Consider the following 27,351-nt stretch of genomic DNA (forward strand, 5'->3'; position numbering starts at 1 on the left):
ACCTAGTTCATACTAGGCTGCTATATATAATTTAATTAAAAAATAATACCTGTGCTGCGTGTGACTGTAAAAAATAATTCCATGCTTCTGGTGCACTGACGTGTGCCACTGAGTGCCACTGCCAAGCAGTACCTAATAATAAAATGATTATAAATTCTGCTGGTGCATAATAGTCTGCTACTGGTGGTGTGTAACTACCTTTTGTGGTGACCACTGGTAGTGCTACTGCCTACCTACCTAGTAGTTTAGTTTCTCTACCTACTAGGCTGCTATATTATTCATATTTAATTAATTTAATTATATATAGTCCACTGGTGCTGCCTGCACTGAATACTGTGAATAGAGGTTGCCAGTATTATTTACTCAGTCCACTGTTGCCACTGGCAATGCTACTGCCTAAGTGTACCTACCTAGTAGTACAACTACATACTAGGCTGCTACTGTATATATAATTTAATTAAAAAATAATATTTGTGCTGCGTGGGACTGTAAAAAATAATTCCATGCTGCTGGTGCACTGACGTGTGCCACTGAGTGCCAAGTAGTAAGTAATTATAAAATTATTATAAATTCTGCTGGTGCATAATAGTCTGCTACTGGTGCTGTGTAACTACCTTTTGTGGTGGCCACTGGCAGTGCTACTGCCTACCTACCTAGTAGTTTAGTGGGGAAGAGGCGCGTTTGAATACCACACACTACCCTTTGGTGCACAGACTGCTATATTATTAATATTTAATTAATTTAATTATATATTAGCATAGTTATCCTGCTACCTCTGTGCAACCTTTTGCCCTAAAAACAATATTATGAGGTGTGAGGTGTTCAGAATAGACTGGAAATGAGTGGAAATGAATGTTATTGAGGTTAATATAGCATAGGAGCAAAAAAAAAAAAAAACAAATTCTGTGATTTTAGCAGTTTTTATGCTTTAAAAAAATATAAAAATCAGAACCCAAAACCCAAAAAATCCAAACACAAAACGTTTAGGGGGTGTTTTGGCAAAACCCATTAGAACCCAAAACCTCAAGGTAATCAGAACCCAAAACACAAAACACGAAAAGTGGCCGGTGCACATCCCTAGTTCTAATAAGCTCATCAAGCTTAATTCTAGGGTGTTTGTTCATCACAAAAATGGATAGGGATTACAGGGGATCACACACTGGGGATGAGGGGGATCACACACAGATGAAAAATGTAGGCGTCGGGAAATGTTTGACACACACTGTGAAGTTATCAGACTCACTGTAAGACTGTAATTATTATATTTTATTAGGTGTAGCGATTAATGTACTTTTTAGTCCGTCTGTACCCTCTTCCTCTCTGTAGATATTTCTATCCCCCAAATCTGTGTGTATTTCCAGAACCATAGAAGTACACTGTATATCATATAGTATTACACTCTATATCAGATGCTGTTACCCAAATATGGTCGGACAGGAAATACCCAGGAAAGAACAGTGTATGATTTCACCAAAATGTTATGTCCAATTACCATACTATTGTCCCTGCTATTTACAGGAGGGTGATAGCTGAGGGACAATCTTCACAGGGGGTGATCAGCACACAACATAATCAGCTGGTGTTTGTTCCTTGTATTTATGTTAGAAAGCAGCGCTCCGCGTCTGTCTCCATTCTCCTGGTTAGTGAGCAGCCTACAGACAGCAGTCCCTCTGCAGCCACTGTAGTTAGAGTGTCACCCTGAGTGACAGCTTGCATAGCGAATTGCAGGGCAGAGTCCCCTGACCCTGCAGGCAGCGTTTTCCTCTCCTTGTCAGGAAGTGACAGAGAGTGCTATAGCGTGTGTGTCCCGATCTCCATGCTGGTTTGCAGCTCCACGTACACCGGAGCGTGTAATAGCAAGTCCTGCTGTATTCCCCGCTATCAGCGCCTCTTACAGAGAGAGATCCATCCTGCGCAACACAAGCGTTACTGGGAGAGATACCGCCAGCGTAAACCAGTCATTGCCATTAACCCTGCACAAGCTGAACGGATCAGATAAGTAACACCTGTGACTGTGAATACTGCATCAGTTATATTGCATGTGAAGTTAACCACTGAAGAACCGTTGTACACTGCAAGCTTATCACTTGAATAAATCTTAAGATGGTTACATCTTCTAAGTGTGTCGTCTAACAACCACACAGCACGATCATACAAGATACTCTGCCAATAGGTTATGGGCCCAGCACGTCACGTGCGCGAAGATTAACCCCCTAAAGACCAAGTGCTAGCGCGGTACATAAAAGAACACAAAGAAATTATTTCTGAATTGACATTTGTGAAAGAGTTAACGAAAATGCACAGCACAGGGCATAGCATGAACTTTCCTAAACTCAAAGGCTCAGAGAATTACACTACAAGGAAGTTTGCTATGGAAATGCAGCTTAAAAGGGAGAAACTATGGAAGGTCACAATAGCCCCAGGAGATAGTCCAAACCCAGAAGAGGTAGACAGGGCCATCGGCACGATAGGCCTGGCTGTGGAGCAGCATGTTTATTCTACAATCTGTGGGAAAGAGTCCGCTAAGGACATGTGGACAACCCTGCAAGGTGCTTATGAGAATAAAGGCCTGATGAGAAGGATAAGCTTGAGACGCACACTATATGGAACAAAATTGAATGCATGCAAGGACATGAACGATTACATCGATAAAATACTATCGATAGCTCAGCAATTGGCATGTGTAGGAGCAAAAGTGGATGAGGAAGAAGTGGCGATGGTAATGTTGCAGAACTTGACAGAAGAATTTGACTTCTTAGTTGTCGCACTAGAGTCGAATGAAACCAAGCTTACAACAGAAGTTGTGAGGGCTAAGCTACTTCAGTTCCAAGAAAGAATCCACAAGGACGCCATAGCTGAGGGTTCTGCCTTAGTAGCAAAGGGTGCAAAACCCAAGAAATGCACATTCAAATATTATGTGTGCCACAAAGTAGGGCACAAGGCTTCAGAATGCAGGATGAAGAACACTAGTGGTACGCATAAGTGATATGACAAGAAGAACGAGTCAGCACTGAATGTAGCAGACAAGCCAAGAAAGGATTGCTGGTACATGGACTCGGGAGCCTCTAGACACTTCAGCTGCAACAAGAAGTGGATCAATTCTTTAACACAGTGTACACCCACAACAGTTACAGGGATTGGTGAAAAGGTCCTTACTGCATCAAGTGTTGGGACAATCACAGTGAGACTAAGAATTGAGGGACAGACAGTAGTCACAAATATCCAAGATGTCCTGTACGTGCCAGAATTGGGAAGTAACCTCATCGCTATCAGTGTACTCGAGGCAAAAGTCCAGTTTGCAAAGGGCAGGTGTATGGTGCAAAATAAAAGAGGGACCGTAATTGCTTCAGCAACCCGATGCAACCAACTATACATCCTAGACACAGATGAATGTGTAGCTTTGGCAGCCTCTGGTGAAAGCAAGTCAATGGAACTCTGGCACAGACGTTTGGGACACTTAGGATATGACAATGTCCAGAAATTAGCTGATGGGATGGCAACAGGGATCACAGTGAACGACACCGAAAGACCTGTGTGCGAGAGTTGCATAAAAGGCAAGCAAACCCGCAACCCATTTCCCAAGTCAGCAGATAGAGCAGAATCACAGTTAGCTCTGGTGCACACAATGGAAGAGGAGTCAACCAGTGGTTACAAGTACTTCATGACTCTCATCGATGATGCCACAAGGATGACACATGTATACTTCATAAAGAAGAAAAGTGAAGTGGTCAAGAAAATTGTGGAGTACAAGAACCTAGTGGAAACTCAAACGGGCCTAAAGCTAAAAGCCCTGAGATCTGACAATGGGGGAGAGTACGAAAATGAAGAACTAACTGACTTTCTCAGAAAACATGGCATAAAGCATCAGCTGACAATGGCCTACACGCCTGAGCAGAATGGCGTAAGTGAAAGGGCGAACCGAACAATTGTCGAAAGAGCACGAGCAATGGTAAACGATGCTGGCCTGGAGAAGAGTTTTTGGGCAGAAGCTGTATCTACTGCAGTATACCTGAAAAACAGAACAACTACAGTGGCCGTGAAGGGAAAGACCCCCTTAGAGGCCTGGTCTGGGAAGAAGCCAGACATCAGTCATCTCTGTGTCTTTGGGAGCAGAGCTTATGCGCATATACCAAAGGAGAAGAGGAAGAAACTTGACCCGAAATCAAGAAAGTGCATACTGCTAGGCTATTGTGAAGAGAGCAAAGGGTACAGGCTCTGGGATGCAGAGAACAGATGTCTTCTGAAATCAAGAGATGTGATATTTCAAGAAACAGCATCACCCACAAAAGCAAAAGAGCAGGAAAAGCAAGCACTAGTAGAGGTGTGCAAAATAGAAAGCATGCCTGAAATGGAGAATACCGAGGAGGGAAGCGAACCAACAAACAGGGCTTCCGTAAGAAGCAACAAGGGCGTACCAGCCAGAAGGTATGATGAAGAGTATGTGAACATTTTTTTCAGCTCAGAGTATTCAAGAAGCGAAAGCGTGCAGTGATTGGGCGAAATGGAAATCTGCAATAGACACAGACCTATCAGCACTGAAAGAGAACAACACTTGGACCATCGTAGATAGGCCAAGCAACCGCAAGACTGTCAAAAACAAGTGGGTCTTCTGCAAGAAGTTAAATTCGGACGGAGAAGTCGCCCATTACAAAGCCCGCCTTGTTGCTAAGGGATACACTCAGAGATCCGGAATTGACTATGGAGAGATATACTCACCAGTTGCAAGGTATATCACTCTTAGATTAGTAATTGCAGTCGCCACCTTACATAACTTACTGCTATACCAACTGGATTTCGACTCAGCATTCCTAAATGGAAAACTGGCTGAAGAAATCTACATGGAATCACCAGATCATTACAATGAGGATGAGCTTCAGACAGAGAAGGTGTGTCTTCTGAAGAAATCAATATACAGCCTAAAACAGAGTGGTCGTTGCTGGTACATAAAATTGGATGCAGCACTACTTGAGATGAACTTTGTTAGATCGGAGACTGACCACTGCCTCTATCACAAAACTCTGTGTCACACTCAGCCGCGGCGGTGCGCGGCAGGCTTACTACTCACCCGTTCGCGCCCGCCGTCGGCTAGCGTGTAGTGGTCTCCAGTTTAGTGGCAGCAGGCAGCGGCAGTCTGGTGGGCAGCAGGCATCGTGGGACGCCGGCAAGTGTAGCGGTATGTGCTGTAGGGGCGCCGGGAGGCCGGCGCCGCCATCTTGGTTAAGGGCAAATAGCAGATTGGTCCTTGTCTGAGGTTTCCGCCCATACTGACCTGACAGCCAATGGCAGCCGCCCTCTAGGGATATAGGGGATCTGCCTAGGCCTGTTCAGTGTCAGTACAAAGAGTCTCCAGAGGCGTTCACAGCTCCCAGCTGACTCCGGCTCTCTGACTCACCTCTCCTGACTTGGTGCCTTGCTTCAGTGCTCTGTGTTGGACTCGATTCAGCTTAACCCCATCGCTGCCAGTTCTCTCCACAGTCTGGTCTCTGCCTGCATCCCTGAGCTTCCTGGCCTAAGCCCTTCAAGCCGTCTGCTTCCAAGCAACTTCCCATTCTTCTGTCATCATCCAGCTTCTTTCAGTCTTCAAGGATCCCTCATTACCATCAAGTACATTCTCTTTCCGGATTTCTTCATTTCTCAAGACCCCAGCCTGCTGCCCGCAGTACGTGAACTGTCATTGTTTCAATGAACTTTTTCTTCTTTCAAAGTGCCGTGCTGGCTCAATTTTTATTACCACTAACTGCCACTTTAAGAAAGTATTCAAGTGTGTATTATTTCATTTATGAATTCTATTATTAAACCTGCACGATTTAATCCTTCCTCCTCTGGTCCGTCTCCGGTTGCTACACACCACACGACTTCATCCAGCCCTTCAGTCGTGACAGTTTGTACTGACCCGATGGAGTCGGGTGAAGAACAGGCTTCCATGGCGGACGCACTTCACAGCATCATGGCTCGTCTGGAGCAAGTGGAGGCTACCCAACGTCAAGTGGCTCAATTCCTTCAGATCTTGGCTCCGCCCCAGACGGCTCCCTCAGTTTCTGTGGCTTCAGCTCCAGAGGTTCCAGTCCCTGTTTCTACACCTGGACCAATAGTTCCTCATCACATGCAATTACCAACCCCCAGCAAATATGATGGTTCTCCGAAAGGATGCCGTGGGTTTCTGAACCAATGCGATGTGCATTTCACCTTACAGTCTTCTCACTTTCCTACTTCCAAGGCAAAGGTGGCTTATATTGTGTCTCTCCTGGCAGGGTCGGCTTTGGACTGGGTGTCCCCTCTCTGGGAACGTGCTGATCCCCTGCTCAATGACTATGAAGCTTTTATTACCTCTTTCCGTCGCATCTTCGACGAACCTGGCAGAGTGTCGTCTGCCGCTACTGAGATCCTGAGGATTCGCCAGGGTAGTCGTTCAGTGGGACAATATGCTGTGCAGTTCCAGACTCTGGCTTCGGAATTAAAGTGGAATGAAGAGGCTCTCGTCTCCGCCTTCTGAAATGGGCTGGCAGGTCGTATCAAGGACGAATTAACTACCCATGACTCTCCTGCTACTTTGGCTGAACTCATCTCCTTGTGCAACAAAGTAGATCTACGGATGCAGGAGCGTCAACTAGAGAGAAATCACTCCGATCGTCTCCGTCCTCGTCTCACCACCAACGCTGTTCCTGTTCCTAGACCTGGGCCTTCCACAACCACACCACCAGACGAACCCATGCAGATCAACCGCTCTCGGCTTTCCGTGGAGGAAAAGTCCCGTAGACGTCGTGAGAATCTTTGCATGTACTGCGGTTCTTCCGCTCATCTGTTGGCTTCCTGTCCACTGCGTCCGGGAAACGACCGCTCCTAACCTCCCCGAGGGAGGTCAGGTTAGGAGTCCTGCTTTCATCTCCCTCTTCAACTGTGCCCACCATTCCTGTTACCCTTGTGTGCCCTCAGGGAAAAATCAAGATCCAGGCTCTACTAGATTCCGGAGCAGCCGGGAACTTCCTTTCTTCTTCTTTCGTCCAGCAACATTCCTTGACGGTGCAACCTTTGGCCCATCCGTTGGCCCTCACTGCAGTAGATGGGAGTCGCATCAGCAGTGGGCAAATCACCCTTCAAACCGATCCAGTGACAGTTCTCATCGGTGCCTTACATCAAGAGACTCTTGAATTTTTCGTCCTTCCTCAGTCCTCACACCAGGTAGTACTGGGCCTACCATGGCTTACTAAGCACAACCCTCACATTGATTGGACCAGTATGGAGATCACAGCCTGGGGTACGAACTGCCTAACTACTTGCATGCCTCGTGTCATTCCACTCCATCAAACTAATCCTCAAGAAGTAGGAGGTCCCAGTCTTTCGTCTTCATCAGCTCCACCCTTGTCGTTACCCACACCATATCTTTCTTTTTCTGACGTCTTCAGCAAGGGAGGTGCCGATACCCTGCCGCCTCATCGTTCCTGGGACTGTCCGATAGAGTTGATACCTGGGAAGTTCCCACCGCGGGGCCGCATCTACCCCGCATCTACCCCTTGTCTCTGCCGGAGACCAAAGTCATGTCTGACTACATTCGAGAAAACTTGGATAAGGGGTTCATTCGCCCGTCCACTTCGCCATCCGGAGCGGGGTTTTTCTTTGTGAAAAAAAAGATGGAACCCTCCGGCCGTGTATCGATTATAGGGGCCTGAACGATATCACGATCAAGAACCGCTATCCTTTACCTCTTATCACCGAATTATTCGACAAAATCCGAGGGGCTTCCATCTTTACTAAACTGGATTTAAGAGGGGCGTATAACTTGATCCGTATCCGATCTGGAGATGAGTGGAAGACGGCTTTCAACACCCGAGATGGCCACTACGAATACCTGGTGATGCCATTTGGTCTTTGCAACGCTCCAGCCGTCTTCCAACAATTTGTAAATGACATATTTCGAGATTTACTATATCATTCCATCGTGGTGTATCTCGATGACATCCTCATCTTCTCGTCTAACCTCCATCTCCATCGGCAAACAGTAGCTGAGGTCTTGCGGCGCCTTCGCCAAAATAAATTATTCTGCAAGCTAGACAAGTGCGTCTTTGAGGTCACTTCCATTCCATTCCTTGGCCACATCCTCTCCAGCACTGGGATAGAGATGGATCCAGAAAAAGTAAGAGCCATCTTAGACTGGACAGCGCCCACAACGCTCAAAGGCATCCAGAGGTTCCTGGGCTTTTAAAATTACTATCGTCGTTTCATCCGGAACTTCTCCACCCTTGCTGCACCTCTTACAGCTCTAACCCGCAAGGGTTCTGATCCGAGTCAGTGGTCACCTGAGGCCTCCCAAGCCTTCCAACAACTAAAGGATGCTTTTGTCTCCGCCCCAATCCTTCTTCAGCCAAACCTCGACAAACCCTTTATTCTTGAGGTGGACGCATCCTCAGAGGGGGTGGGGGCAATCTTGTCGCAGAGAGGGGAGGACCAGGTGCTTCATCCCTGTGCCTTCTTCTCCAAGAAGTTTCTTCCAGCAGAAAAGAATTACCCCATTGGAGAGCAGAAATTACTGGCAGTCAAATCTGCGTTGGAGGAGTGGCGGTACCTCCTGGAGGGGGCACGACATAAAATTACTGTGTACTCCGACCATAAGAATCTCTCATTCCTCAAGCACGCCCAATGTCTTACAGCTCGTCAAGCCCGCTGGGCCATGTTCTTCGAACGCTTCGATTTTCAAATCAGATTCAGACCCGGGACGATGAATGCCAAGGCCGATGCTCTTTCACGCTCTTTTGAAACTTCAGCTGATCTTGACACTCCTCCTCGACCCATCCTCGATCCTCTGGTCTTTGCTCAAGTAACAGTCCAGCCTTCACCTCCACCAGGCAAGACCTTCGTTCCCCTCAGTCTCCGAAAGAGAGTGCTGTCCTGGGCACACGCTTCCCGTTTCGCAGGGCATACCGGGGCACAGAAGACCTTAATGTTCCTGTTGCGTTCATACTGGTGGCCTACCATTCGTCGCGATGTAACCACCTTTGTCGCCTCCTGTGTAAAGTGCGCTCAGCATAAGTCCTCCAGAACGTCTCCTGTCGGTCCTCTTCTACCTCTAGCCATACCAACAGAACCATGGTCCCACCTGTCTATGGACTTTATCTGCGAACTTCCTCCCTCCAAAGGGCATACAGTAATTTGGGTGGTGGTTGACCGGTTTTCAAAGATGGTGCACTTCTTCCCATTGAAAGGCCTTCCATCTGCTCCAGTGTTGGCTCAGCTCTTCATTTCCACCATCTTCAAACTCCATGGGTTGCCCAAAGAAATTATATCTGACCGTGGCGTGCAGTTCGTCGCAAAGTTTTGGAGGGCCCTATGTTCCGCTGTACAAGTCAAGCTCAAGTTCTCCACTGCTTTCCACCCACAAATCAACGGGCAGACAGAACGTGTCAACCAGGACTTGGAAGCCTTCATTCGTTTATTCATCTCTTCCTCTCAAGACGACTGGGTAGACCTTCTGCCTTGGGCGGAGTTTGCGCACAACAATTCCTATCATTCATCCTCCGGCACCACCCCCTCTTTACTGTCTTTGGCAAACATCCCCGATCTCCAGAGTTCTCAGATCTATCATTGCCCGATGTCCCTGCAGCTGCTTCTTACCTACAACGGTTTGCAAAGATCTGGTCAGACGTCCATACCGCTCTCCTCAAAGCATCCGCTCGATATAAAAGGATGGCAGACAGGAAAAGAAGAGCGGCTCCTAAGTTGAAGGTTGGAGATCGAGTATGGCTGTCTACCCGCCATATACGCCTTTGGTTACCATCCATGAAGCTGGCTCCTCGGTTCATCGGGCCGTACCCAATCACTCAGGTAATTAATCCGGTGGCCTACAGACTACAGCTCCCTTCTTCCTTAAAGATATCAAACTCTTTTCACGTGTCTCTTTTGAAACCTTTACGACTGAACTTATATCAGAAAAAGGTGCCTAAACCGCCCAAGATTGGCTCAGAGAGAGAGACAGAGTTCGAGATGAAGCGCATTATCGACTCACGTTGCCGCAATACCCATCTTCAGTATCTGGTAGAGTGGCTTGGATTCGGTCCTGAAGAGAATTCCTGGGTTGATGCTGCAGATCTCCATGCTCCCCGTCTGGTGAGACAATTCTTTCAAAGGAATCCACACAAGGTGCGTAGGTGCCCTGGGGTCACCCAGAAAGGGGGGGGTACTGTCACACTCAGCCGCAGCGGTGCGCGGCGGGCTTACTACTCACCCGTTCGCGCCCGCCGTCGGCTAGCGTGTAGTGGTCTCCAGTTCAGTGGCAGCAGGCAGCGGCAGTCTGGTGGGCAGCAGGCAGCGTGGGACGCCGGCAAGTGTAGCGGTATGTGCTGTAGGGGCGCCGGGAGGCCGGCGCCGCCATCTTGGTTAAGGGCAAATAGCAGATTGGTCCTTGTCTGAGGTTTCCGCCCATACTGACCTGACAGCCAATGGCAGCCGCCCTCTAGGGATATAGGGGATCTGCCTAGGCCTGTTCAGTGTCAGTACAAAGAGTCTCCAGAGGCGTTCACAGCTCCCAGCTGACTACGGCTCTCTGACTCACTTCTCCTGACTTGGTGCCTTGCTTCAGTGCTCTGTGTTGGACTCGATTCAGCTTAACCCCATCGCTGCCAGTTCTCTCCACAGTCTGGTCTCTGCCTGCATCCCTGAGCTTCCTGGCCTAAGCCCTTCAAGCCGTCTGCTTCCAAGCAACTTCCCATTCTTCTGTCATCATCCAGCTTCTTTCAGTCTTCAAGGATCCCTCATTACCATCAAGTACATTCTCTTTCCGGATTTCTTCATTTCTCAAGACCCCAGCCTGCTGCCCGCAGTACGTGAACTGTCATTGTTTCAATGAACTTTTTCTTCTTTCAAAGTGCCGTGCTGGCTCAATTTTTATTACCACTAACTGCCACTTTAAGAAAGTATTCAAGTGTGTATTATTTCATTTATGAATTCTATTATTAAACCTGCACGATTTAATCCTTCCTCCTCTGGTCCGTCTCCGGTTGCTACACACCACACGACTTCATCCAGCCCTTCAGTCGTGACACTCTGGGAGAAAAGTTGTTCATCATAGCAGTCTATGTGGATGATATACTTATAGCAGGTCACGAAGATAACATCGCAGGTGTGAGGGATCAACTAAAACGAAGATTTAAGTTGAAAGACCTAGGCCTAGCCAATCATTTGTTGGGAATGAGAATTGTTCAAGACTTGCAAAAGGGAACAGTCACAGTCGACCAACAAATGTACATCGAGGCAACAATTTCGAAGTATGGGATGGCAGACTCCAAGTCAGTAAATACACCAATTGACAAAAGTATCAATATGACCAAAGGTATGTCACCAACCACACAAGAATAGGTAGAGGAAATGCAAGATGTTCCTTACAAGAACGTGGTTGGAAGACTTATGTATGCAAGTATTGGAACCCGCCCAGACATCACTCATGCAGTCAGTCGGGTGAGCCAATTTGCAGTGAACACTGGATCGCAGCGAAGAGGATTCTAAGATACCTAAAAGGGACAAGTTCCTTGAAACTAAAATTCACAAAGACAAGCAACTCAAATTTAAAAGTCTTCTGTGATGCTGACTGGGGAGCAGATGAAGATGATCGACGTTCCCATACCGTTTATCTGTTCACATTGGCTGGAGCAGCAGTTAGCTGGGCAAGTAGAAAACAACCAACTGTTGCCCTGTCAACAACTGAGGCCGAGTACATGGCTCTTACAGAGACATCTAAGGAAGCACTCTGGATCAAAGAGACTTTGTGTGAATTAGGCCTACTCTATGAAGAAGAGACTATCAGCATCGCATGTGATAACAGGGGAGCAATAGATCTTTCCTGTAGTACCAAGCACCATGGACGGTCAAAACACATCGCGATTAGACACCACTTCATCAGAGAACTAGTGGAGAACAAGTCCATCCATGTCGAATATATTGCAAGCGAAGAGAATGTCGCTGACATGCTTACAAAAGGACTGTCGACAAACTTGCTTATTAAGTTCGTGAAGGACTGTGGACTTTTTAAATCCAAAAATGTTGATTTGAAGTTTTTTGATGTCTTATGTGTCTTTCTCTCTAACCATATTTTTCGGTTACAGGTATAACAAAGGACAAAGTATTGTATCATGTTCTTTTATGTAGCCGAAGACAGCCTTGAGCGAGGGGGAGTGTTAGAAAGCAGCGCTCCGCGTCTGTCTCCATGCCCCTGGTTAGTGAGCAGCCTACAGACTGCTTTGTCCCTCTGCAGCCACTGTAGTTAGAGTGTCACCCTGAGTGACAGCTTGCATAGCGAATTGCAGGGCAGAGTCCCCTGACCCTGCAGGCAGCGTTTTCCTCTCCTTGTCAGGAAGTGACAGAGAGTGCTATAGCGTGTGTGTCCCGATCTCCATGCTGGTATGCAGCTCCACGTACACCGGAGCGTGTAATAGCAAGTCCTGCTGTATTCCACACTATCAGCGCCTCTTACAGAGAGAGAGATCCATCCTGCGCAACACAAGCTGAATTTGTCACCCCACAAGGGGATCCTGGATGTAAACAGATGACTGGTCCGGAATGAAGTGCAAATAGGAAGTGCAGTCTGGTGTGCAAAGGAGCAAGATTGGGGTGCGGTGGAGATGGTGCTCAACGTGTTTCAACGCTAACTCGCATCTTCATCAGGAGCTGGGGTATATCATATACCCCAGCTCCTGATGAAGACGCAAGTTAGCGTTGAAACACGTTGAGCACCATCTCCACCGCACCCCAATCTTGCTCCTTTGCACACCAGACTGCACTTCCTATTTGCACTTTATTCCGGACCAGTCATCTGTTTACATCCAGGATCCCCTTCCCCCATCGTTCAGCAGCTACAAGCAGCATTATGCCAGGTATTCATACCTAAAGGACTGCCTCATATGAACTGGCTCTGAACCTACCTGGACCCACTGGGAAATTATCCGGATTGGACAATCTATGCAGCAATATTAGCAAGGAGACCCCCGATTACCTTCCAGTAAAACTGGTAACTATCATCTGCTGGTGCAATAATTTATGTGGAGCTTACATCTATATATTCTTGTTCACAAAATTGTTTTTAACTTTCATTATATTTATTGTAATATGAGAATTCTCATGAAATTGTAATATATATTATTAAATGTACAAAAATCTTTCGTGGTAGTGTATATTCTTTCAGTAAAAACCTAGCGCTGTATACCCAATCCTTCTTTATCCCACCATAAGCCTGCCGATCTGTCTGTCTATGCCCATATATGGTTTTCTCTCTATATCCCCCACCATCTGTCTGTCCATCTAGGCCCCCCATGATGCTGTCTGTTGGCAGGGCCACCGAGAGGGAGGGGTGGAGAGTACATTTTACCCGGGCCCGTGCCTGTCATGGGGCCTGGGTCTGGGGACACACAGCCATACACAACAAAAAAGTAGGCAGCAGTGCAGCGGCCAGCGGGAGTGCGGGCGGGAGGAAGGGGGGGGGGGGTGCAGGTGCCGGGGAGACCGGGTCTGGCATGTGGGGCCAATATTAATAACATCAAACTATGTCCTCGCTAAAGCTGGATGGATCTACTTCCTGATGCATGCGCACAGCGTCTAGTCACTGTGCCCCTTAGTGATGAAAACTGGAGGCATGCCACGCATAGGGTGACAAATTCAGCATCCAGAACGTTGGAAGGTTTATGCCTTAACCTTTACCTTTTATAAAGAAGTATGTACATGTGACAAAAATGGAAAATTAAAATGCTTTCTACAGATGGAGCTCGTCTTGTTATTGCAGGGGTTGGCGAAACTATCAGGGGTTGGCGAAACTATCAGCCAGGTGCTAGCTCCCACCAGGTGATGCGCACGTATGAAACGCTTGCACGCACTGTGGCAACGGAGCTCCCTGCCATCGTCCACCACCTCCCCGCTGACACCGTTGATCCCCAATGCTGCCCCAAACCCCCCCCAACCATGTCCGTCTCCCTGAAGAAGAGATGGGCAAGAGCCACCAAGAGACTAGGACATGCGTGCACGTGAGACACACGCGCATCCCAGTTTAATGGAGCCCCTCTCCGCCGCCGCTTGCCAGAGGGGACGTTCTGGTGGGCGCCGGGCAACAATGTGAGTGGCTCCATCTGTAGGCCTTCCTTAATGTAGGTTAATTTTAGAGCTACGTTTTCACGCTTTCTAGCATATTCAGTCACCTGCCATTACATAAAAGAAGGCTCAGATTCTTTTTGGAAATAGCACACAGTAAAAGTTCTGTGCATCAACATTTTTGGCTTCACTCTCATTAAAAGACCTTTACAAAGGGTTCTTGTCCCATTTACTTGATTTGTATATATACAGGCTATGTTCTCAGTTATGCATCAATAATCTTAGTTTTATTTCTCTTTTATTATTTATGAAAAATAGGATGTTGCACTTGCAGCACATATGCTGGCAGCAGCCGCTGACCAGCGTCTTCTCTCCTGAATCAGTTATTTTACTGGGATTGTTAACAACCTTGAAGTTCTCATCTGCTGCCAACGCTACATCTGTTCTCAACCGCATTGCCAGAACTGGAACAGTACAGATTGTAGTTAGCACAACGAATTCACAGAACTCACAATGACAGGATCCAGTCTGTGGACTCATTTCCAGCCAGTTATAACAATAGTCTGCATCATGTACAGAGAAAACCGCTTTACACAGAAACCATTGCATTGCACAATACATTGATATAAATCCTTTACGCAAAAACCCTGGCATTGCACAATACACAACACTTTTATTGGCAAGCTGCTCAATCAGAGGTAATGTCATTCAAGTGCCAACAGGGAGGGGTAAATCTGGTTAGGAAAAAAAACAGTTTGTATCCCAATTGCACACTAAATGAGAAATATACATATAAAAATCAGATAATACAGAGATCTTGGTTGCATATATCTTTAGATATAGGGCTAAGTCCCCAGGCCGTATGTCAAGGCATCTCTGTCACTGGGGGTCCCTAACACTGGGTATGGGTCTGGGGTGTGGGCCCCCAATATGCCGGCACAGGCTGACTACTCCAGGGCAGCACACAAATGAAAATTAGTAGGGGTTAATAAGAAGCACATAAGTGCTATGTAAGGAGGTGAAGGTGTGGGAAAAACATAAATGTTAATAAAGTGTTAGGGTGTGCTAACCTGGAGCAGACCAGCCATACCAACAAAGAGGGAATCACACTCCCAAACCCATCCCATGTACAATAACAAATTTTGTATTATTTTAACCACACCTTCACCTCCTTACATAGCACTTATGTGCTTATTATTAACCCCTACTAATTTTCATTTGTGTGCTGCCCTGGAGTAGTCAGCCTGTGCGGGCATATTGGGGGCCCACACCCCAGACCCATACCCAGTGTTAGGGACCCCCAGTGACAGAGATGCCTTGACGTACGGCCTGGGGGCTTAGCCCTATATCTGCAGATATATGCAACCAAGATCTCTGTATTATCTGATTTTCATACGTATATTTCTCATTCAGTGTGCAATTGGGATACAAACTGTTTTTTTTCCTTGCACAATACAATACAATACAATGAACCCAACATATATCCCTATTACAGAGAATTCCTGTCAATGCAAAATACACAGGGCAGTATTCAATGAGGGTGATTTGCCATGTTCTACAGCGAATGTGTGCTATTTTCGTGCTGTAAGGTGAATATTTTTACTGAAAAAGTGATTCACCCTATTCAACGTGCAATATTCTTTAGAAATTAGAAATTTAGTCAGAATTCAAAGTAGGAAGATTCTAAGTAGGAATTTACAACCGCATACTGTCAGCCTAGACTTAGCCTGGACTTAAACTGGACAGCAACTGAAACATAATCATACAATCAACATAAGTGCTACTCTTAACTGCTAAAACTTTGAATATTACTCTTTCTGCTTGCATATGCACTGTCTGTTTTGAAAATGCACAGCTGTACCTCTATTGACTTCACCTCTCCTGCTCTTCCATTGATAATAGGTGTCACCCAACATTTTATTCTTGGCCCTCTTCTTCTCTATCTCTACGTGTCCTCTCTGGGTGAGCTTATTTGCTCACTTAACTTCCACTATCACCTCTATACTGATAATACTCAAATCTACCGATCCTTTCCTGATCTCTCTCCCTCTATCCTCACTCATATCTCCAACTGTTTCTCTGCTGTCTACTCTTGGATGACCCTTCGCTTTTTTAGACTTAAAATATTAAAGACTAAGCTGACCTCTTCCCATCCTCCTGCATAAAACCTGACAATCTCTCAACCCAACCTGTTTAAGCTCACTTCTTCGCCTTCTGTGTCACCCCAGTCTGTCTAACCCTCCCCTTTTAGAATGTAAGCTCTCACGAGCAGGGCCCTCTCTCCTCATGTGCCTTTCTTAGAATATATAAACCTCTGCCACCCTGATAATTGCTTCAGTGTCCTGTCCCCTAGTGCAACTATCCATACAGTATTAACCATGTACTTGTTCTAAACTGTCTTGTAATGTAATTTGTTATGTGTTTTTGATTATAACTATGCTCTGTAAAGCTCTGCAGAATCTGTGTGCGCTATACAAGAAACTGTTAATAAATAAATAAATAAATAATATTCGCCGACTGTGAACAGTGAACGACGGACAATTCGCCGTCTGATAGTCACCGCAATTCGCTGTTGCGGTTTTTCAATGTGATTCACTGTGAGTGTATTCAATGATCAGATGACGAATTGCTTTATAAGTGATTTTCGCTGTGTGTCACCGTGTAGCAATCGCCATCTTTTTATGGTGAAATGGAATGTGAACTTTTAAAATAAAGGTTTTAAAAAAAAAAAAATTGGAGTAAAAAAATCAGGAATTTTATTATGTGAAGGGGCATGCTATTTTTATTCATGTGCTGTATATAATTTAAAATTATAATTTTTTTTACACATAACAGCCAGCATGGGGCCGGGAGCCGAGAGCCGCTCATTAGATATTCATATATTCACTGCTCCCGATCATTACATATGCACGATCGGGAGCAGTGCAAGTGGCTCCCTACCCGCATCCCCTGCTAGCTCTCCCTGCTTCTGCCCCACAGTGTCTGGCGCAGGCAGGGAGGCTTCCATTTCCCTCCCTGCTGCCGTCCCCCAGCTCCTTGCGGCGTTCGCCGCAGGGGTTAAGAATCTTCGTCAGGGGCAGCATGCCCCTGCGGCATTGAATACGGTGACAGGGAGAACTGGCAGCGAATGCTCCAGCCCTCTGGAACGCGGCGATTGTGCAGCGAATCCTAAACAGGATTCGCTGCGCATGCCGAATATTCTCATTGAATACTGCCCACAGAGATAACCCTACTAAAAAGAAACACTTTCATAGCATAATACACAGAGATCCATTTGTACAGAACTTCTGTCATTGCACAACCCACAGAGAACAGAGATTTATCAAACCAACTGTCCTGATTACAAACTTTCAAGCGTTCCCTGAAAACTCACCTCTTCAGGCAAGCCTATCATATTTAAATTCTATACGCATAACCCTCTGAGGCACACTTATGTATCATATAGCTTCCCTTCTGGACTTGTAACTTGGTGGGACTGCTATGCTATTACTGATGCCTGTCCTTGTGTTTCCCTCCTATATCCCTATAGATTGTAAGCTTGCAGCAGGACTCTCCTACCTCCAAGTATGTCTGTTGTTACCCAGTTTGTTTTATCACTGTCTACTATTGTAAAGCACAATGGAATCTGCTGCGCTCTATAAGAAACTGTAAATAAATAAATAAATTACAGTGGGATAGTCCCGCTAATCAGACACTCTCCCGCTGTCCCTCCCATGGGCCATATTGTCCAGTAATCAGGGGCAGTTGGTGGAGCTGGAGATCACCCCTGCTTTGCATTGTAGCCGGTGATCCTTACATAGATGCCGTGCACATGCAGGAAGCTGGTCACGCTCTTCAATCCGCCGGAAACAGAGACCTTCCTGTTACGCTTTAAACCCAGGACCGAGCACGGAGGCCAAATATTTTTTCTGATCACTCTCGTATCCTGGCAAAGGGTATGAAGGGCCTCATCCACAAGACCTACATGCTTTTCGGAATCGCCACGCTTTAGCTCCTCCTTCACTTTTTCAGCTGTTTCTGCAACAGCATAATGAGGGGAAAGACCTGACTCAGGGGGAGATTCTCTAACATTCGTGCTAAGTTTATATTTTTTTCGCTTGTTTTTGGCACATTTGTGCACCGTTAATGTTTCTATTTCTCCATATTCTCTATAATTTTGTCTGGGTTTTGCTTCTACTGCGCATGTGTCCGCTGAGGGTCCGTCACCAGAAGCCTCTCCGCACAAAAGGAAGGACACATTGCTGGAAACCCAACAGCTCAACAACCGTATGCAACAATGAGATGGGGGAGCTCTCCTCCTCCCTGCACCCTGAAGATGATTTTTAGTGCAGGGAGGAGGAGGAGGTCACAGGTTCGGGCAGCACAGCGCTGTGCTGCCCAGACCCAGGTGAAGGGGGAGAGGTCTGCGGTGGTCGGTGTGGGGCAGCATGGGTCACGTTAAAAAGCCCATAGGCTTCTATGGGGTATCGCCAGCTTTTGCTGGTGATACCCCGCAGCGAAAAACCCGCCGTACGGGGTTTTTACTGCATTTCTGTTTTAGAGCATCTTTCCCTCAAGCTGGCAGTGTCGGAACTGACTTCACGTGTGGCAAGTTGAAAGGGCTGGAGAAACTTGTACAACATGGAAATCAGTCTCCACTGTGCTTGGGCCAGGTGCATCCCCACTCTTTTGTCATAGGTGGCTGTGTAGGCTTGAATATCCTTTTGCTGCTCCTCCATCCTCTGCAGCATATAGAGTGTAGAGTTCCAGATGCATCACAACCTCTTGTTTGAGGCTATCACAGGGCAGGTTCAGGAGGATTTGATGGTGTACCAGTCTTTGGCAGGCAGTGGCAAAATGGCAAGTGTCCCACAATTTTGCGGGCCACCACAAGCATCTCCTGCACACTCCTGTCACTTTTTAGGAAATGCTACACTACCAACCACAAACCAAATCGCCATTAGCAGCACGCCCATTGTCAGCTTCCTCTTCAGTGAGATCAATATCCTCCTCCTGGTGTACTTCAACAGTGACACCTTCAATTTCTATATCATAAACTCACCATCGGGTATCCCTTTGGTCCCACCTGTCTGTTGATACACTTAAATATAACTTATATAATCTTATCTAAAAACTTAACCTAAAATAAAGACACGACACAAGTGCTGGCGTTTCAAAAACAGAATGTCAAATTTATTTGACAAATTAAACTAAGACTATGAATGGTAGCGGCGCCAAAGAACGGTCATTATAGGAAGGAGGGGTTAAAGATCACTAAATCATACATACAACGCTGGATGACCACTCTCCCTGGTCAGCCACCAGGCCTGGTGGTGACGGCCATCCCCCGGGCAGAAGCGTGGCCCATGACAATCGTTGTCGAGGGAGAGTGTACCCCACTACCTACACACACACAGAGTTCTTAAAGCATGACCGTTCTTTACCGCCGCCGAAGAGGAAAAGAAAAACAGGGAAGGGTGGGTGGGGCTTCTTGGACAGGGGCAGATCACTCTAACAGCGTGATCCTTCCTACCCTGCTTAGACCCTCCCCCCCTGTTCTGATAGGCCTTGTGCCCATCCTCATCAACATAGTCATGTGACCAACAGCAGAGTGTACCCTGTGTGAACCCTTAGTGGTTTATGTCACCTCAGGCTTAATCAGCCTTCTGTGTTTCTTAAACTCACCATCGGGTATCCCTTTGGTCCCACCTGTCTGTTGATACACTTAAATATAACTTATATAATCTTATCTAAAAACTTAACCTAAAATAAAGACACGACACAAGTGCTGGCGTTTCAAAAACAGAATGTCAAATTTATTTGACAAATTAAACTAAGACTATGAATGGTGGCGGCGCCAAAGAACGGTCATTATAGGAAGGAGGGGTTAAAGATCACTAAATCATACATACAACGCTGGATGACCACTCTCCCTGGTCAGCCACCAGGCCTGGTGGTGACGGCCATCCCCCGGGCAGAAGCGTGGCCCATGACAATCGTTGTCGAGGGAGAGTGTACCCCACTACCTACACACACACAGAGTTCTTAAAGCATGACCGTTCTTTACCGCCACAGCCAGGCCCTAGGCCGCAGCCACCGCCACCACTAATAAAACGCTCAGCACCGTGTCGCTAACCAGGCAAAAATGTTGCCTAAAAACAGAGCCATACCCTCTGGGCTCAAATGCACTCCGTCGCTCCTGTATAGCTCAGGGCGCTGGAAGCTGATGGCGTTGTGACGAATTACACCCCCGCCATTAGCTAACAGGTATCTTGCCACCATAGAGTTCACCTTCTTGCGTGAACGCTCTATGCTGGTGCATGATCTCGCTGTCCTCCACACTATCCTGGATAGTATGGAGGACCACACCAACATACATGACGGCAACACCTGGGCAATGATGTGAAGGTCCCGGACAATCATGGAGCGCAGCTCCAGGACGGATCCCCGTCCAAGGTCATTCCCGCCTAGGTGGAATATAATGACCTCCGGGACCCCAAACTGCTTAACGGCACTGATCATTTGGGCCTGCAGTGCACACCACCTCATGCCCCTCACTCCTAACCACCTAACCTCCCCAGCTTGCGGAAACATGCATACATCAGAGGCGATTTTTGCCTGCGAGGCCCAATACACAAACGAATGGCCCAACATCCACACGGACTTAACGTCCCGTCGATCTGAAATATGCATACAAGAGGTTAGTTAGTTGGAGGAAAACTCATCTTTGCACTCACACGCTGAACAGGTTATGAAGATAGGGAGGAGGAAAAACCGTGGCCGACCAGCTCTTGAGGCACAAAACACACCGCCCGGAGTAAACTACCAAGTACGCCATGCCAGATTGAAATTATAGCCAAATTGTGCCCCCGGGCGAATGCGAAAACACACCTCAAGGCCCCCACTGGAAGTTGGCGAGCGCTTATGCGTCCAGTCGACCATAGTAATCAGTGATAGACAAAGACGGCCGAATGTACCTTCGGAATGCTGCCGAGCGCCATCGACCCAGAGATTGGATCTCTGCGTCGGAGCGGCCCTCCGCAGCCGCCGAGGTAGCAGCCCCAATCCGGAAGGAATGCGACCCAAATTCCTTCGGATCAAGGCCTATGGCCTCCAGCGCCCGTCCCAAGACGTGCCCAAACTGGTATTTGGTGAGAGGCGACCCGTCCTCATGCATCAACCAAGCACCAGGCAGATTCGGGCGTGCCTGAGTCAAGGCCGTGGCCAGCGCCACAGGGCACGCCCCCTCCACCGTACATGGGAGCAGGGACAGCCATCTCCCCCTACCAGCCTGATCTGTCTTGGATCGTCGCAGGTGACAAAGCACCGAATCCTCCTGGACCACTAAATCGTCCACGGACAAAGGTGAAGGAGCCCGTTTCGACGGAGCCACCAGCTCTCCAACCCTGAAGGCCCCGTGATACGCCATTGCAAACGCCGTTCGGAACAAAAGGACCTCGTAGGTAGGCCAACAAATGTCCCCTAGGGCGTCCAGCAAAGCTGGTAGCAAGGCCATATCAATCGGGCGTCTCCGGTCTGGGGGCGCCGGCGAGGCCCTCCGCCAGCCACGTAATGCTCTCGACACCAAAAACGACCGGGACGGGTCCGCCCTACCCTGCAAGGCAGAAAAGAAAGACACCCCTGCCAGTATCCTGCGCACGGAGGCGACAGAACGACCTAAGGAGTATAAACTCCATACGAAGGCCACCATGGCCGCATTAGGTGTCTTACCTGCTTGAGGGGCAGACAGCCGAAACTGTTCCCACTCCTGCCAACCTGCCCGATAGCATTGCAGCGTCGTGGGCGCAATAGCCCGCATGGCTAGCCCCTCCATTCCGGCCTGATCATCTGCCAAACATAAGAGGGACAACATTCACCAACGGGAGAAGCATGAGGTGCCAGGGCCCGGAATTTAGCCCAGTCAGCCCTGGACAAGGCGTCCGCCACGGAGTTCTCCACCCCGGGAATATGTCTTGCCACGAAGTGTACATTCAGCAGCAAACATCTTAAAACCAGCCGCGCTAAGAGGCGAACCACTGGAAGGGAGGAGGAACCCTGGCGGTTGATCGCGTGCACCACTCCCAAGTTATCGCACCAGAAAACAATGCTAGCATTGCGCAGCCTATCGCCCCATATCTCCAAAGCTACCACTATGGGGAGCAGCTCGAGGAGCAGCAAGTTTTTAGTGAGGCCCTCTGTGACCCACTCCGGAGGCCATGGTGCGGCGCACCATGACCCGTCCAGAAAGGCTCCAAAACCCACCCCTCCCGCGGCATCAGTGAACAACTGCAGTTGGTGATTGTCGCAGGGGGGGGAAGGCCATATGAGGACCCCATTAAACTGTTCCAAGAAGGAGAGCCACACGCGCAGGTCCCTCTTCAGCTCGGCTGAGAGCCGAATGAAGTGTAAGGGATGTCTGACCCCAGAGACGGATCTCTCAAGTTTTCTACAGAAAACTCGTCCCATGGGGATCACCCTGCACGCAAAATGTAGCAGACCCAACAAGGATTGCATCTGGCGCAACTGCAGCTTACCTGTGGAGAGCGCGAGGGCTATTGCCGCCCGCAAACGGGCCAGTTTGTCCAGGGGCAGCCTGCAGCATCTGGCGATGGTGTCGATCTCGATGCCCAAGAAGGAAAGGCAGGAAACCAGCCCCTCCGTCTTGTCAGCTGCTACCGGTACCCCCAGATGTTGAAACAGGCCCTGCATGTATGCGAGCAGAGTTCCGCATCGCGATGATTCCGCGGGGCCCACGCACAGGAAATCATCCAGGTAGTGGGCCACCCCGGACTCCCCTGATCCTGTAACGACGCACCAGTGCAGAAAGCTACTGAAGCGTTCGAAGAAAGCACATGAGATCGAGCAGCCCATGGGCAAGCACCTGTCCACGTAAAAACCTGTGGGGAGGCGAAAGCCCATGAACCGAAACGATTCCGGGTGCAGGGGAAGGAGGCGAAAGGCCGACTCGATGTCAATCTTCGCCAGCAATGCACCAGGGCCAAAACCCCGGACCATCGTCAAAGCCTGTTCGAAAGACTGGTACCGAACCCGGCACAATTCTTCGGGGATGGCGTCATTCACCGAACTGCCCACAGGATGTGACAGGTGTTGAATGAGCCGATATTTTCCCGGGGCCTTCTTGGGAACCACTCCCACTGGTGACAAAACTAAATCGGCCACTGGGGGAAACTGGAAAGGACCAATCATCCTACCCAGTGAAACCTCCTTAGCAACCTTATCCAAGACCACCCCGGGCATCTGATAGGCGGACTTTAAATTTCGGGGTGACGAGGTTGACACCTCTCCGTCAATGGGAAGGCGGAAACCCACGTCGAATCCCGACCGCAAGAAGGAAGCCTCCTCCTTTTGGGGGTATGCCGCCAGCCAACTAGCCATGCGATCGAGCCTAACTGGGGAAGGGGCCTTAGTGAGGGTGTCCCCCCGCCGCTTGCGCAGCTGGTGGGCCTCCCTGCTTTCCTTTTTTGCATTCCTTAACGGAGTGGGGCCCCCAACACTTAGAGCAGCAGTGCTTGTACTTGCATCTCGCCCCCAGGGGACAACCCGCCCCGTTGTATGCATAACAGCGGCCGGCGGAAGGTCCCCCGGCCCCCCCTCCTGCGCGAAAGGGCGCCGAGGCCTTCTTTGGAGGAGGGGTGGGGGAAACGGTGGCTGGAGTTGCAGGTTTTGGGCCCATCCAAATCTCTACATCTTTGCAACCTAAGTTCATGATTGCCAAACCCGACTGTTTCCTTCTGAAACTCTCGTCATAGGATCGCCATGTCGAGTCCCCATCAGTACGGAACATAGCATGAATCATGTGCATGTAACGCACCACATTCATGTGTTCCTGGGGCCTAGTTTCCAGGTAACAGGCGGCAAACATGAAGAGGCCCGCTTGCCACCAGTGGTAGGTGCAAAAGGCCTCCTCCCCAATCCCCCCTTTTCGCGTTGCTGCGCGGTAATCCTTCTCATCCTGGGCCGTCATTTTAAAGAAGTTTACATATTTTCCATCCCTAATTCGCTCCTGTACGCTGCGTCTCAGGCCCCTAAGCACCGCGGTATTTTCACACTGTACCACCTGACCTCTAGGGTACAGGGGGGACCCTGAGCTGCCACTGGAGCTTGAATGGCGTCGACGTCGCCCATGGCGCCGCCGACGTCTCCGCGATTTTCGTCCTCCCTCCTCCCCGGACGTAGCGGAATCTGATCGCCCGGAGGATGAGGAGGAGGTGCGGGAGTCCCTACGCCTGCGCCGCTTGCTCTTCTTTTTTGACCCACCTGAAGTGCCGTCCCGAGGCACGAGGCTCAACTCCAAAGGTCCACCTTGGTTAAGAGCTTCCGTGGAGGCTGGCCGGACAGCTGCAGCCGAGGACGTGGAAGCTTCTGGAGTGTGCGTACCATCGGCTCCCATCGTTACTTGGGCCGTCACGCTGGGCAAGATGGAGGGGGAAGGGGGGGGGTGCCACAGAGGGAGACGCCACATTTTGAGACTGCCCCAAAAAGGATGACAGTAGCGCCAGGAACTGACGCGCATCCTCCCCCTCCAGAGGAGTTCGGGGGCCCAGGCCGGTCTGAGCTACAGATGGGGCCTCTCTGCTGGGGGCCGCTGCAAGTACACCCCCTGTGGCCCGCTGAGGGACCCTCCTAGCCGCCTGCAATAAGCGCCTCCTAGCCAGGCGCAATGACAAGGCCGTCATTCTCCCTGGCCTAGTGGGGGTAGCAGTGGGAGCCCCCACTGCCGTGGGTACCCTTTGTAAATCACCTCCCCTGCTCATACCAGCACCCGTCATAGGGGGCTGTCTACCTCTCCCCCGGGCTGCGCGCGTCTACTGACCCCCCTGGCAGCGCTTGAAATGCGCCCCCTGCCCCTTGTCCCTAATGCTTGCCTACTACTACCAGCAGGGTGAAGCTGGGAACCAACCGGGGCCACGGGTGCAACCAGGCCTGACTCCGGCCCCGCCTGGCGGGCGCCTGACCTGGTCACTGCCCGCTGAAAGCCCCTGCTACTGCTCGGGGAACTAGTGTGCCTCCCTCTCCCTGCCGCAGGCGCGATCAGGCCTGAATCAGGCCCCGCCTGGCGGGCGCCTGATCTGCCTGCCGTTTGTTGCCTCTGTGTCTCGCGCGGGCGGCGGGTGCTCACCCCGCGCCCGCGACTACTTGCACCACGGGCGCTACCCCTGCCCGACCCCCCTGCTGCAGGAGAAGCCGCGGCGCCTCGGCCGCGGCTTCCCCTAGCGTGTGACGCGGCCGGACGCCCGGCCGCGTCATCGTCATAAGCCTCAGCCGGATCGCTGCGCCCACAGGCGCTAGACGCCGCCGGTCCCCGCCGCGCCCCCCCCCCCCGGGCCCCAGGACCCGGCGGGGCGGCTGAGCCAGACACAGCGGGACCCCAGCCCGTGAACGCCGCATCCACAAGCCGCGCGGGCGGGCGAGCTGCTCTGGAAGGACGGGGCATGTTTTAAACAAACAGGTACCAACGGGTGAACAGAGGGAACAGAGAATAGCAGCGCTAATTATAGGGAGAGAGGAATAGGAAAGTTATATAGCTGTATTCGCAAAAACCTGACTCTTTAGGAGAAGCTGCCTGGAGGTCTTGCCTGGTCAGTCGCTTCTTGGACAGGGGCAGATCACTCTAACAGCGTGATCCTTCCTACCCTGCTTAGACCCTCCCCCCCTGTTCTGATAGGCCTTGTGCCCATCCTCATCAACATAGTCATGTGACCAACAGCAGAGTGTACCCTGTGTGAACCCTTAGTGGTTTATGTCACCTCAGGCTTAATCAGCCTTCTGTGTTTCTGGAACTGCACTGTGAGTACTCCTTCCAGCATATGCAGAGAACGTGAAAATGGTGGAAGGTGCCACCTCTTCCCATACAGTGATGGGAAGGTTAACCACCAACACACTTGGACTCTCCTTGGAGATTTGTGATGCCATGTTTTTAGAATGCACAGTTGTTTCCTGTGTATATTCTTTGTATTACTGGATTGGAATTACACACCATTAGTATCACTGGACTGGAATTATGCACCAGTAGTATCACTGGACTGGAATTATGCAGCTGTCATCACTGTACTGGAATTACAGCTGTATCACTGGACTGGAATGATGCATCAGTAGTATTACTGGACTGGAATTATGCAGCTGTATCACTGGACTGGAATTACAGCTGTTTTGCTGGACTGGAATTATGCACCAGTAGTATCATTGTACTAGAATTACGCAGCTGTATCACTGGGCTGGAATTACGCAGCTGTATCACTGGACTGGAATTACGCTGTATTACTGGACTGGAATTATGCACCAGTAGTATCACTGGACTGGAATTACGCGGCTGTATCACTGGACTGGAATTACAGCTGTATTCAGGGCAGCCGAGAGGAATGCCGGGCCCCGGTAAAATGTTGGGGTGTGGCCTAAGTGTGGGAGGTGTGGCCACCGTCTGCACTTAGGCCACGCCCCAAAATGTTTAGAGGGGGTGAAAGAAAACTCTAAACTCAGCAGCAGCAGCAGCACACACCTACAGCATGTGCTGTGCTGACAGCAGGCTCAGCATGAGTTCTCACGCTGTCAGTGAGACACACATGCTGAGCCTGCTGTCAGCACAGCAAATGCTGTATGTATGCTGCTGCTGATGCCGGGAGGGAAGGAGGGGGAAGGAGGGGGTCGAACCAGGGCCCCTCCAACAAGCCCGGGCCTAGGTAATTAGTACCTGCTCCCCCCCTCCCCCCCTTTTGGCTGCCCTGGCTGTATTACTGGGCTGGAATTAGGCACCAGTAGTATCACTGGACTGGAATTACGCGGCTGTATCACTGGACTGGAATAACAGCTGTATTACTGGACTAGAATTATGCACCAGTAGTATCACTGGACTGGAATTATGCACCAGTAATTTAACTGGACTGCATTTATGCAGCTGCATAACTGGACTATAATTATAACTGTATTACTGGACTGGAATTATGCACCAGTAGTACTACTGGACTGGAATTACGTGGCTGTATCCTGGACTGGAATTACAGCTGTATTACTGGACTGGAATTATGCACCAGTAGTATCACTGGACTGGAATAACACACCAGTAGTATCACTGGACTGGAATTTTGCAGATGTATCACTGTACTGGAATTACAGCTGTATTACTGGACTGGAATTATGCACCAGTAGTATTACTGGACTGAAATTACATGCCAGTAGTATCATTTGACTGGAATTATGCAGCTGCATCAGTGGACTGGAGTTACAGCTGTATTACTGGACTAGAATTATGCACCAGTAGTATCACTGGTCTAAAATTATGCACCAGAATATAGA

Source organism: Crinia signifera, chromosome 19 (assembly GCF_055691185.1).
Source record: "Crinia signifera chromosome 19, ASM5569118v1, whole genome shotgun sequence".
Classification (NCBI taxonomy): Eukaryota; Metazoa; Chordata; class Amphibia; order Anura; family Myobatrachidae; genus Crinia; species Crinia signifera.